Genomic DNA, 13639 nt, shown 5'->3' on the forward strand with positions numbered 1-13639 from the left:
TCTGTTGTGGTAAAATACACATAACATAAAATATACCATTCTAACCATTTCTGAGTACACAGTTCAGTGGCATGAAGTACATTCACACTGTTGTGCAACCATCACTGCTATCCATCTCCAAAACTTTTCATCAACCTAAACTGAAACTACCTATTACATAATAACTCTCCACTTCCCCCTCCCCCCAGCCCCTGCAAACTACTGCTTCACTCTTACGGATCTGGAAGTTACATCATCTAAGTGGAACCATACAATGTTGTCCTTCTGCAGACCTGGGGAGAGGACTAGGGTTGGATGCACAGAAACAGCCCAGAGGGACTGGAGTGTGGTCCAGGCCACAACGAGGGGTGTGCACAGGATGGAGCCCAGGTCTGCCATAAAAACCCCATTGTTAAGCTGCATATGAAAGGAGGGGTGGGGTCCCGCCATAGCAGCCCCATTCTCAGCATGCTCACAGCTGGCGCGGCTCTGCCTCTGAGCCCTGGGAGCATGCAAGCACCTGTGGATTGCGCACACACGGAGGCGGGTCTGAAATCTGAGCCAATTCCCCGCAACTGCGTGAATTTCTGAGATTTACGCCTCCAGTAGCTCTGTAAGCTCAGCGCTTGCGGGATATCCAAGCAGATTGCTGGTGCTCCCATGGCGGGGGTGGGTCCAGCATTAGTAGCAGCGGGCTTTGTGGGTTCACTCACGAGGAGACAGGGCTGGCATGTGAGCTGATTACTATAGTTCCCACTGTGTGTCCAGGTGCATGACTACAGCAGGTCTGGGTACCAGACTTCAGTGGGTCTAGGCTGGAGGCTTTGTGAGCACAGTGCCTGAGGGACACCCAGACTTATTTCCTGCATTCCCAGGGTTGAGGCAATGCCGAGGGCAGTGCCAACAACAGTGTACTTTGTGAGCCCACACGACACGTGACAAATGACACCATAGAGCGCACTTCCATGTGGACAGCTCCTGCGGAGGAATACTCAGTGCGTCCTCTCCCAGCAAGAGTGCTCCAGTAATGCCTACCTCACACCACAGCTCTGAAACGGATCTGAGGGCTTCTACTCCAACAACTGGGGAGGAGACCCTGACGCCCACAGGGATGTGACAACCCCAGAGCAAAGAGGAAGCCCCATTCAACATCCAGAGCAGCCTCTGGTCACCACAACAGCAATCACACACCCTAACAAGAGGATAACAGCCAGCACACATTGAGGAAAGATATGGCAGACACCCATACCAGAAACAACCCTCACACCAAAAATATTAGACTTACACAGGCTACACAGGGACACTCCCACATAAAAATGGCCCTTCAAGACCACAGTAGATAACTGTTTCTCCTAAATTCAGAGAACGCTAAGTAAAATGAAAAAGCAGAGGAATTACTCCCAATTAAAAGAACAAAAGAATTCCCCTGAAAGAACAAACAATGAAACAGACCTCTCCAGTCTACTAGACCCCAGGTTTAAAAAGGAAGTAACAAAAATACTAAAGGAATTTAAAAAGGCTATCAGTAGAAATTCAAGGAGTTCCCTGGTGGTCTAGTGATTATGATTCGGCACTTTCACTGCTGTGGCCTGGGTTCAATCCCTGGTCAGGGAACTGAGATCCACAAGCTGCACATTGTGGCCAAAAAAAAAAAAAAAAAAAAAAAAAGGAAAGAAAAAAGAAATGCAAATCACTGTAACAAGGAACTAGAGACTATAAAGAGGAGCCAATGAAAATTCATTTGCCAAGACAAAAACTGAGCTAAAGGCAATAAATAGCAAACTAAATAACACAGGAAAATGAATAAATGATCTGGAAAATAGATTAATGGAAATTACCCAATCAAAACAACAGACAGAAAAGCAAGTGGAAAAAAAAAAAGCAATATGCAAGACCTATGGGATAATTTAGAGCGAGCCAATCTACACATAATAGGGGTCCCAGAAGGAGAAGAAAAAGAAAAATGGATAGAAAACATATCTGGGGCTTCCCTGGTGGTGCAGTGGTTAAGAATCCACCTACCAAATGCAAGGGACACGGGTTCAAGCCCTGGTCTGGGAAGATCCCACATGCCACAGAGCAACTGGGCCCGTGTGCCACAACTACTGAGCCTGCACTCTAGAGCCCACGAGCCACAACTACTGAAGCCGAGCCACAACTACTGAGCCCACGTGCCACAACTACTGAAGCCTGCGTGCCTAGAGCCCGTGCTCCACAGCAGGAGAAGCCACCGCAATGAAAAGCCTGCGCACTGCAACTAGAGAAAGCCCGCGTGCAGCAACGAAGACCCAATGCAACCAAAAATAAATAAATAAAAATTTTAAAAAAAGAAAACATATTTGAAGAAATTATGATTGAAAACTTCCTGAACCTAAAGAAGGAAACATATCCAGGTACAGGAAGCACAGAGGGTCCCAAACAAGATGAACCCAAACAGACCTACACCAAGACATAGCATAATTAAAATGGCAAAAGTTAAAGACAGAGGATTCTAAAGGCAGCAAGAGAAAGCAAAGAGTCACAAGAGAACCCCCATAAGGCTATCAGCTGCTTTCTCTACAGAAACTTCACAGGCCAGAGGGAGTGACAAGATATATTCAAAGTCCTGAAAGGAAAAAACCTGCAACCTAGGATATTCTACCCAGCAATGTTGTCATTTAGAATAGAGGGAGAGATAAAGAATTCCTCAGACAAGCAAAAACTAAAAGAATACAGTAACACTAAGCCTATCCTAAAAAAAAAATACTGAAAAGTCTTCTCTAAATAGAAAAGAAGAATCAATAGGAAAGAGAAAATCACAATAGGAAAGTATAACACTTAAATAGGAAAGTATATCACTTAAATAAGTCAGTAGATTTCTAAAAAAACAAAAAAAAATTTAATTGTGAAAGCAATTATAACTACAATGAACAGCAAAAGGATAAACATGATGAAGTAAAAGAGGACATCAAAAGATGGAGACAAGATGGCAGAGTAGAAGGACATGAGCTCACCTCTTCTTATGAAAACACCACAATCACAACTAACTGCTGAACAACCAACGAACAAAAAAATGCTGGAACCTACCAAAAAAGAAAACCTACATCCAAAGACAAAGAAGAAGCCACAACAAGATGGTAAGAGGGGAGCAACCACGATAAAATCAAATCGCATACCTGCCAGGTGGGCGACCCACAAACTGGAAAATAATTATACCACAGAGGATCTCCCACAGGAGTGAAAGTTCTGAGCCCCACGTCAGGCTCCCCAGCTGGGGGTCTGTCAATGGGAGAAGCCCCCTAGAGAATCTGCCTTTGAAGGCCAGCAGGGTTTGATCGCAGGAATTCCACAGGACTGTGGGAAAGAGAAACTCCACTCTTGGCGAGCACACAAAGGTCTCGTGTGCATCAGGACCCAGGGAAAAAAGCAGTGACCTTGTAAGAGACTGGGCCAGGTCTACCTGCAGAGGTGGGAGGGCAGCTGTGGCTCACTGCAGGGACAAAGACACTGGTGGCAGTAGCTCTGGGGAGTACTCACTGGTGTGAGCCCTCCTGGAGGCCGCCAAGACCTGGCCCCACCCACAGCCTATAGGCTCCAGTGGTGAGACACCTCAGGTCAAACAACCACCAGGGCAGGAACACAGCCCCACCCATCAGCAGATAGGCTGCTTAAAAGTCTTCCTGAGGACACAGCAGCCCGCTAAACATACCCCTTGACATGGCCCTGCTCAGAGGGACAAGACCCAGCTCCACCCCCCAGTGGGCAGGAACTGGTGCCTCCCACCAGAGAGCCTGCACAAGCCTCTTAGTCTCATCCACCAGGGGGCAGACGGCAGAAGCAAGAAGAATTACAACCTGCAGCCTGCAGAACAGAAAACTCAGAAAGTTAGACGAAATGAGACACCAGAGGACTATGTCCCAGATGAAGGAACAAGATAAAACCCCAAAAGAACAACTAAGTGAAGTGAAGACAGAGATAGGCAATCTGCCTGAAAAAGAATTCAGAGTAATGATAGTAAAGATGATCCAAGACCTTGGAAAAAGGATGGAGGCACAGACTGAGATACAAGAAATGTTTGACAAAGACCTAGAAGAACTAAAGAACAAACAGAGATGAACAATACAATAACTGAAATGAAAAATACACTAGAAGGAATCAATAGCAGAATAACTGAGGCAGAAGAATGGATTAGTAAACTGGAAGACAGATGGTGGCAATCACTTCCATGGAACAGAATAAAGAAAAAAGAATGAAAAGAAATGAGGACAGTCTAAGAGACTTCTGGGACAACATTAAATGCACCAACATTTGCATTATAGGGGTCCAAGAAGGAGAAGAGAAAAAGAGAGGACCTGAGAAAATATTTGAAGGGAAAGTAGCTGAAAACTTCCTTAATATGGGAAAGGAAACAGTCACCCAAGTCCAGGAAGTGCAGAGAGTCCAAGGCAGGATATACCCAAAGAGGAACACGTGGAGACACATACTAATCAAATTGACAAAAATTAAAGACAAAGAATAAATATTAAAAGCAACAAAGGAAAAGCAACAAATAGCATACAAGAGAATTCCCAAAAGGTTATCAGCTGATTTCTAGGCAGAAACTCTGCAGGCCAGATGGCAGTGGCAGGACATATTTAAAGTGATGAAAGGGAACCTACCACCAAGAACACTCTACCCAGCAAGGCTCTTGGTTCAGATTTAATGGAGAAATCAAATGCTTTACAGATGAGCAAAAGCTAGACAAGCACCACCAGGCCAGTTTGCAACAAATGCTAAAGGAACTTCTCTAGGCAGAAAAGAAAAGGCCACAACTAGAAACAAGAAAATTATGAATGGAAAAGCTCACCAGTAAAGGCAAACATATAGTAAATGTAGGAAATCATCTGCACACAAATATGATATCAAAACCAGTGATTGTGAGAAGAGGAGAGCACAAGCGCAGGATATTGGAAATTAACAGACCAGAAACTTAAAACAATCATGTCTACATATAGACTGCTATATCAAAACCTGATGGTAACCACAAACCAAAAAAATACAACAGATACACACAAAAAAAGAAAAAGGAATCCAAACACAACACTAAAGTTAGCCAACAAATCACAAGAGAAGAAAAGAGAAAAGGAAGAAAAAAACACCTACAAAAACAAATCCAAAACAATTAACAAAAGGACAATAATTAGAACATACATATCAATAATGACTTTCAACATAAACAGATTAAATGCTCCAACGAAAAGACACTGACTGGCTGAATGGATACAAAAACAAAACCCTTTGTCTTGTCTTTATATGTTGTCTACAAGAGACCCACTTCAGATCTAGGGACACATACAAAATGAAAATGAGAGAATAGAAAAAGGTATTCCATGCAACTGGAAATCAAAAGAAAGCTGGAGTAGCAATACTCGCATCAGACAAAATAGACTTTAAAATAAAGACTGGTACAAGAGACAAAGAAGGACACAACATAATGATCAAGGGATCAATTCAAGAAGAAGATATAACAATTGTAAATATGTATGCACCCAACATAGGAGCACCTAAATTATAAGGAAAATGCTAACAGCCATAAAAGGAGAAATTGACAGTTACACAGTAATAGTGGGGGACTTGAAAACCGCACTTTCATCAATGGACAGATAGCCAGGCAGAAAGCAAATAAGGAAACACAGGTCTTAAATGACACATTAGACCAGACGAACTTAATTGATATTTATAGAACATTCCATCTGAAAGCAGCAGAATACACATTCTTCTCAAGTGCACATGGAACATTCTCCAGGATTGATCACATGCTGGGCTACAAAACAAGCCTCAGTAAATTTAAGAAAATTGAAATCATATCAATCATCTTTTCTGACCACAACGCTACAAGATTAGAAATCAACTACAAGAAAAAAATGTAAAAAAAAAACCACAAACACATGGAGGCTAAACAATATGTGACTAAAAAACCAATGGATCACTGAAGAAATCAAAGACGAAATCAAAAATTACCCAGAGACAAATGAAAATGAAAGCACAACAATCCAAAACCTATGGGACGCAGCAAAAGCAGTTCTAAGAGGGAAGATTATAGCAATACAATCTTACTTCAGGAAACAAGAAAAATCTCAAAGAAACAACCTAACCTTACACCTACAGCAACCAGAGAAATAAGAACAAACAAAACTGAAAGTTAACAGAAGAAAGAAATCGTAAAGATCAGAGCAGAAATAAATGAAATAGAGACTTAATAAAAAAGATCAATGAAACTGTAAACTGGTTCTCTGAAAAGACAAACAAAATTGACATTTAGCCAGACTCATCAAGAAAAGAAGACAAAGGGCTCAAATCAATAAAATCAGAAATGAAAAGGAAGTTACACTGGACTCCACAGAAATACAAAGGATCATAAAAAACTACTGCAAGCAACTATATGCCAATAAAATGGACATCCTGGAAGAAATGGGCAAATTCTTAGAAAGGTACAATATCCCAAGACTGAGCCAGGAAGAAATAGAAAATGTGAACAGACCAATCACAAGTAATGAAATTTAAACTGAGATTTAAAAACTCCCAACAAACAGAAGTCCAGGACCAGGTGGCTTCACAAGCTAATTCTACCAAACATTTAGAGAAAAGTTAACAGCTATCTGTCTGAAAGTATTCCAAAAAACTGCAGAGGAAGGAACACTCCCAAACTCATTCTATGAGGCCACCATCGACCTGATACCAAAACCAGACAAAGATATCACAAAAAAAGAAAATTACAGGCCAACATCACTGATGAACATAGGTGCAAAAATCCTCAACAAAATACTAGCAAACCAAATCCAACAACACATTAAAAGGATCATACACCGAGATCAAGTGGAATTTACCCCAGGGATGGAAGAATTTTTCAATATCCACAAATCAACCCGTGTGATACACCACATCAACAAACTGGAGAATAAAACCTACATGATCCATCTCAATAGATGCAGAAAAAGCTTTTGACAGAATTCAACATCAATTTATGATAAAAACTCTCCAGAAAGTAGGCATAGAGGGAACATACCTTAACATAATAAAGGCCATATATGACAAACCCAGAGCTAACATCATACTCAATGATGAAAACCTGAAAGCATTCCCTCTAAGATCAGGAGCAAGACAAGGCTGTCCCCCCTCACCACTTTTATTTATTATTATTATTTTTTATTTTTGGTTGTGTTGGGTCTTTGTTGCTGTGCACAGGCTTTCTCTAGTTGCAGTGAGCGGAGACTACTCTTTGTTTCAGTGCACAGGCTTGTCATTGCAGTGGCTTCTCTCGTTGTGGAGCACAGTCTCTAGGCACGTGGGCTTCAGGAGTTGTGGCACATGGGCTCAGTAGTTGTGACTCGTGGGTTCTAGAGCTCAGGCTCAGTAGTTGTGGTGCATGGGCTTAGTTGCTCCACGGCATGTGGGATCTTCCCAGACCAGGGCTCGAACCTGTGTCCGCTGCATCAGCAGGTGGATTCTTAACCACTGCTCCACCAGGGAAGCCCCACCCTCGTCACTTTTATTCAACATAGTTTCGGAAGTCCTAGCCATGGCACTCAGAGAAGAAAAACAAATAAAAGGAATCCAAATTAGAAAAGAAGTAAAGCTGTTACTGTTTGCAGATGACATGATACTATACGTAGAAGATCCTAAGTATGCTACCAGAAAACTAATAGAGCTCAATAATCAATTTGGTAAAGTTGCAGGATACAAAATTCATACACAGAAATCTGTTGCATTTCTATACACAAACAGCAAAAGATCAGAAAGAGATATTACAGACACAATCCTATTTACCATAGCATCAAAAAGAATACTGAGGGGGACTTCCCTGGTGGTCCAGTGGCTAAGACTCCACACTCCCAATGCAGGGGGCCCAGGTTTGATCCCTGGTCAGGGAAATAGATCACACATGCTGCAACTAAGAGTTCGCATGCCACAACTAAAGATTCCACATGCTGCAACTAAAAGATCCCAGACGCAGCAGCGAAGATTCCGTGTGCCACAACTAAGACCCAGCACATCTAAATAAATAAATGAATGAATGAATGAATGAATAAATAAATAAATATTTTTAAAAAGAATACCTAGGAATAAACCTACCTAAGGAGGCAAAAGATCTGTACTCCGAAAACTATAAGATGCTGATGAAAGAAATGGAAGATGACACAAACACATGGAAAGCTATACCATGTTCTTAGATTACGTGGATCAATATTGTCAAAATGACTATACTACCCAAGGCAATCTACAGATTTCATGCAATCCCTATCAAATTACCAATGCATTTTTCACAGAACTAGGACAAAAATATCTTAAAATTTGTATGGAGACACAAAAGACCCCAGATAGCCAAAGCATTCTTGAGAAAGAAAAATGGAGCTGGAGGAATCAGGCTCCCTGACTTGAGACTATACTACAAAGTTACAGTCTTCAAAACAGCATGGTACTGGCACAAAAACAGACATATAGATCAATGCAACAGGATAGAAAGTCCAGAAATAAACCCACACACCTATGGTCAATTAATCTACAACAAAGGAGGCGAGACTATACAACGGAGAAGAGACGGTCTCTTCAATAAATGGTGCTGGGAAAACTGGACAGCTACATGTAAAAAAATGAAATTAGAACATTCTTTAACACCATACACAAAAATAAACTCAAAATGGATTAAAGATCTAAGTGTAGGACTGGATACTATAAAACTCTTAGAGGAAAACATAAGCAGCACACTCTTTGACATAAATCACAGCAACTTTTTTTTTGATCCATCTCCTACAGTAATGAAAATAAAAACAAAACTAAACAAATGGGACCTAATTAAAGTCTAAAGCTTTTGCACAACAAAGGAAGCCATAAACAAAATGAAAAGACAACCCACAGAATGGGAGAAAATATTTGCAAACAATGCAAATGACAAGGGCTTAATTTCTAAAATATACAAACAGCTCATGCAGCTCAATATCAAAAATCGAAAAACCCAATCAAAAAATGGGCAGAAGACCTAAATAGACATTTCTCCAAAGAAGACATACAGATGTCCAAGAGGCACATGAAAAGATGTTCAACATCGCTAAGCATTAGAGAAATGCAAAGCAAAACTACAATGAGATATTACCTCACACCAGTCAGAATGGCCATAATCCAAAAATCTACAAACAATAGATGCTGGAGATGGTGTGGAGAAAAGGGAACCCTCTTGCACTGTTGGTAGGAATGTAAATTGGTACAGCCACTATGGAGAACAGTATTGAGGTTCCTTAAAAAACTAAAAATAGAGCTACTATATGATGCAGCAATCTCACTCCTGGGCATATATCTGGAGAAAACCATGGTTCAAAGGGATACATGCACCCCAGTGTTCATTGCAGTGCTGTTTACAATAGCCAAGACATGGAAGCAACATAATGTCCATCAACAGATGAATGGATAAAGAAGATGTGGTACATTTTTACAATGAAATATTACTCAGCCATTAAAAAGAATGAAATAACACCATTTGAGCAACATGGATGGACCTGGAGATTATCATACTAAGTGAAGTCCGTCAGACAAAGAAAGACAAATATCATATGATATTGTTATACATGGAATCTAAAAAAAATTATACAAATGAACTTATTTACAAAACAGAAACAGACTCACAGACTTAGAGAACAAACTTATGGTTACCAGGGGGAAGGGTGGGGGGATAGATTGGAATTTTTGGATTGACATGTACACACTACTATATTTAAAACAGATAACCAACAAGGACCTACTATATAGCACAGGGAACTCTGCTCAATACTCTGTAATAATATAAATGGGAAAAGAATAATATATATTATTATACATATATAAACTATACATATAGGTACATGTATATGTAAAAAAAATAAAAGAGGACATCAAAATCCTAAAATGTGTGGGAGGGGAAGTGAGTAAGAAAATGCAGATTTTTTTAGAATGTGTTTGAGCGTACATGACTACCAGTCTAAAGAAGAAGATATAGTAAGGGGTTAACATACTTGAAAACCATGGTAACAACAAACCAAAAATATACAATTCATTCACAAAACCAAAAAGAAGAGAACTCAAGCATAATACAAAAGAAAACCAGGGGAAGAGCAGCCAAGATGGTAGAGTAGAAAGACCCTGAGCCCACCTCCTCCCAGGAGTACACCAAAGTCATAACTATCTTCAGAACAACCATTGATGAAAAAGCCTGGAACCTACCATAAACGATTTTCTACAACTAAAGACATAAAGAAGGAACCACAATGAGATGGGTAGGAGGGGTGAACTTGTGATATAATCAAATCCCATACCCCCCAGGCAGGGGACCCACAAACTGGAGAATAATTATATTGCAGATATTCTCCCACAGGAGTGAGAGTTCTGAGCCCCACGTCAGGCTCCCCAGCCCAGGAGTCCAGCACCAGAAAGACACACCCCCAGAGTATTTGGCTTTGAAGGCCAGTGGGGCTTTATTGCAGGAGCCCCACAGGACTGGGGGAAATAGAGTTCACTCTAAAAGTGCACACACAAAAACTCATGTGCATTGGGAGCCAGGGAAAAGCAGTAATTTGATAGAAGCCTGGGCCAGACCTATCTGCTGGTCTTGGGGACTCTCCTGTGGAGGCAGTGGGGGTGGGCAGGTGTGGCTTACCCAGGGGACATGGACACTGGTGGCAGACATAGTGAGGAGCATTTGGCCTCTTGAACACTCCTGGTGACTGACACATTGGATCATTGGCACCAGGAGCTGGCTCCACCCAACAGCCTGTAGGCTCCAGTGCTGGGACGCCTCAGGCCAAACAACTAACTGGGTGGGAACAGAGCCTCACCTATCAGCAGACAGGCTGCCTAAAGAGTTGCTGAGCCCACAGCCACCTCTCAGCATGTCCCTAGACATGGTCCTGCCCACCTAAGGGCCAAGTCCCGGCTCCACCCACCAGTGGGCATGCACCACCTCCCACCCCCAGCCACCAGGAATCCTGCACAAGCCTCTACACCAGGGGGCAGACACCAAAAGCAAGAAAACTATGGTCCTGCAACGCATGTCAGACCTTACCCTGGGGCCAGGTGGGCCCTGGCCCTGACCACTAGCAGGCCAACACAACCTTTGGAACACCCCAGACGTCATACCCAACTGTGTCAGGAATTGGACGCCCCACCACCACCAATGATCTGAAACAAACATTGGGATCCCTGGGCCCTGCAGCAAAACTCCAGGTACCAGCTCTGCCTGTCAGCAGTCTGGCACCAACCCCAGGATCTGGCTTCACCTGCTTGTGGGTGGGCAACAGCCTCAGTGTCTTCGGGACCCTGATTCCACCCACTGGTGAACCAGCACTAGGCCCAGCCCCCTAGGGTTTGGCATCCAGCCACCTCATGACAAGACCCCACTAAACAGCAACCAGCAGGATCCACTCAAGACAGGGCTGGATACCAACCAGACCAGGAGCCAACCAAGCCTACCAGACTGCACACATAATCAGCCCACCACAACAGAAGGACCCACGCAGTCATCGAAGGGGGAATCCCTAGAGAATATAGCTTGAGTGATGAGGGGAGTGCACTGCTGGGACACATAGGACATCTACAGAGGGCCACTTCTCCAAGGTCAAGAAATGTACCTAACCTACCACAGATGTAAAAATACAAATAGCAACTTAGACAAAATGAGGTAGCAGAGGAATATGTTCCAGACAAAGGAACAAGATAAAACCCCAGAAGAAGAACTAAGTGAAGTGGAGATAGGCAATATACCTGAGAAAGAGTTCAGAGTAATGATCGTAAAGATGATCAAAGAACTCGGGAGGAGAATGGATGCACAGTGAGAAGTTAGAAGTTTTAAACCAAGAGTTAGAAAATATAAAAGAACAACCAGACAGGCATGAAGAATACAATAACTGAAATAAAAAATACAGTAGAAGGAATCAATAGTGCACTGGATGATACAGAAGAACAGATCAGTGAGCTGGAATACAGAATAGTGGAAATATCTGACACTGAATAGAAAAATGAAAACAAATGAAAAGAAATGAGGACAGTTTGAGACACCTCTGGGACAACAAGAAGCACACTAATATTTGCATTATAGGGGTTCCAGAAGGAAAAGAGAGAGAGACCAGGGCTGAGAACATATTTGGAGATAATAGTTGAAAACATCCTTAACCTGGGAAAGAAAATACGCACCCAAGTCCAGGAACTGCAGAGAGTCCCATATAAGATTAACTCAAAGAGGAACACACCAAGACAAAAATTGTGTGTGTAATCAAAATGACAAAAATTAAAGATAAAGAGAAAATATCAAAAGCAGTAAGGGAAAAGCAACATATAACACACAAGGGAACTCCAAAAATCTAAATCAGCTGATTTTTCAGGAGAAACCCTGCAGGCCAGAAGGGAGTGGCATGATAGATTTAAACTGATGAAAGGGAAAAACCCTACAACCAAGAATACTCTACCCAGCAAGGCTCTCATTAAGATTTGATTGAGAAATCAAAAGCTTTACAGACAAGCAAAAGCTAAAAGAATTCAGCACCACCAAACCAGCTTTACAACAAATGTTAAAGGAATTTCTCTAGGCAAAAAACAAAAGGCCACAACTAGAAACAAGAAAATTACAAAATGAAAAGCTCACCAGTAAAGGCAAACACACAGTAAATGTAGGAAATCATCCATATGCAAAACTAGCAGGGAGGTTAAAAGACAAAAGTAGTAAAATTACCTGTATCCACAATAAGAAGTTAAGGGATACACAAAACAATTAGATGTAAAATATGTTATCAAAAACAGTAATCATGAGTGGAACAGAGTAAAAATGCAGGTTAAAGTGCATTTGAGGGAACTTCAAGATGGCGGAAGAGTAAGACGTGGAGATCACCTTCCTCCCCACAAATACATCAGAAATACATCTACATGTGGAACAACTCCTACAGAACACCTACTGAATGCTGGCAGAAGACCTCAGACCTCCCAAAAGGCAAGAAACTCCCCACGTACCTGGGTAGGGCAAAAGAAAAAAACAAAGATAAAAGAATAGGGATGGGGGGCTCCCCTGCTGGTGCAGTGGTTGAGAATCTGCCTGCCAATGCAAGGGACACGGGTCCGAGCCCTGGTCTGGGAAGATCCCACATGCCACGGAGCAACTGGGCCCATGAGCCACAATTACTGAGCCTGCGCGTCTGGAACCTGTGCTCCGCAACAAGAGAGGCCGCAATAGTGAGAGAGCTGTGCACTGCGATGAAGAGTGGCCCCCGCTTGCCACAACTAGAGAAAGCCCTCGCACAGAAACGAAGACCCAACACAGCCATAAATAAATAAATAAATAAATAAAAATTAAAAAAAAAAAGAATAGGGATGGGACCTGCACCAGTGGGAGGGAGCTGTGAAGGAGGAAAGGTTTCCACACACTAGGAAGCCCCTTCGCGGGCGGAGAATGTGGGTGGCAGAGGGGGGAAGTTTCGGAGCCATGGAGGAGAGCGCGGCAACGGGATGCGGAGGGCAAAGCGGAAAGATCCCCGCACAGAGGATCAGTGCCGACCAGCACTCACCAGCCCGAGAAGGGGCTGGGAGCTGAGACTCGGGCTTCAGAGGTCAGATCCCAGGGAGAGGACTGGGGTTGGCTGCGTGAACACAGCCTGCAGGGGGCTAGTGCGCCACAGCTAGCCTGGAAGGA

This window comes from Balaenoptera musculus, chromosome 7, assembly GCF_009873245.2.
Source record: "Balaenoptera musculus isolate JJ_BM4_2016_0621 chromosome 7, mBalMus1.pri.v3, whole genome shotgun sequence".
NCBI lineage: Eukaryota > Metazoa > Chordata > Mammalia > Artiodactyla > Balaenopteridae > Balaenoptera > Balaenoptera musculus.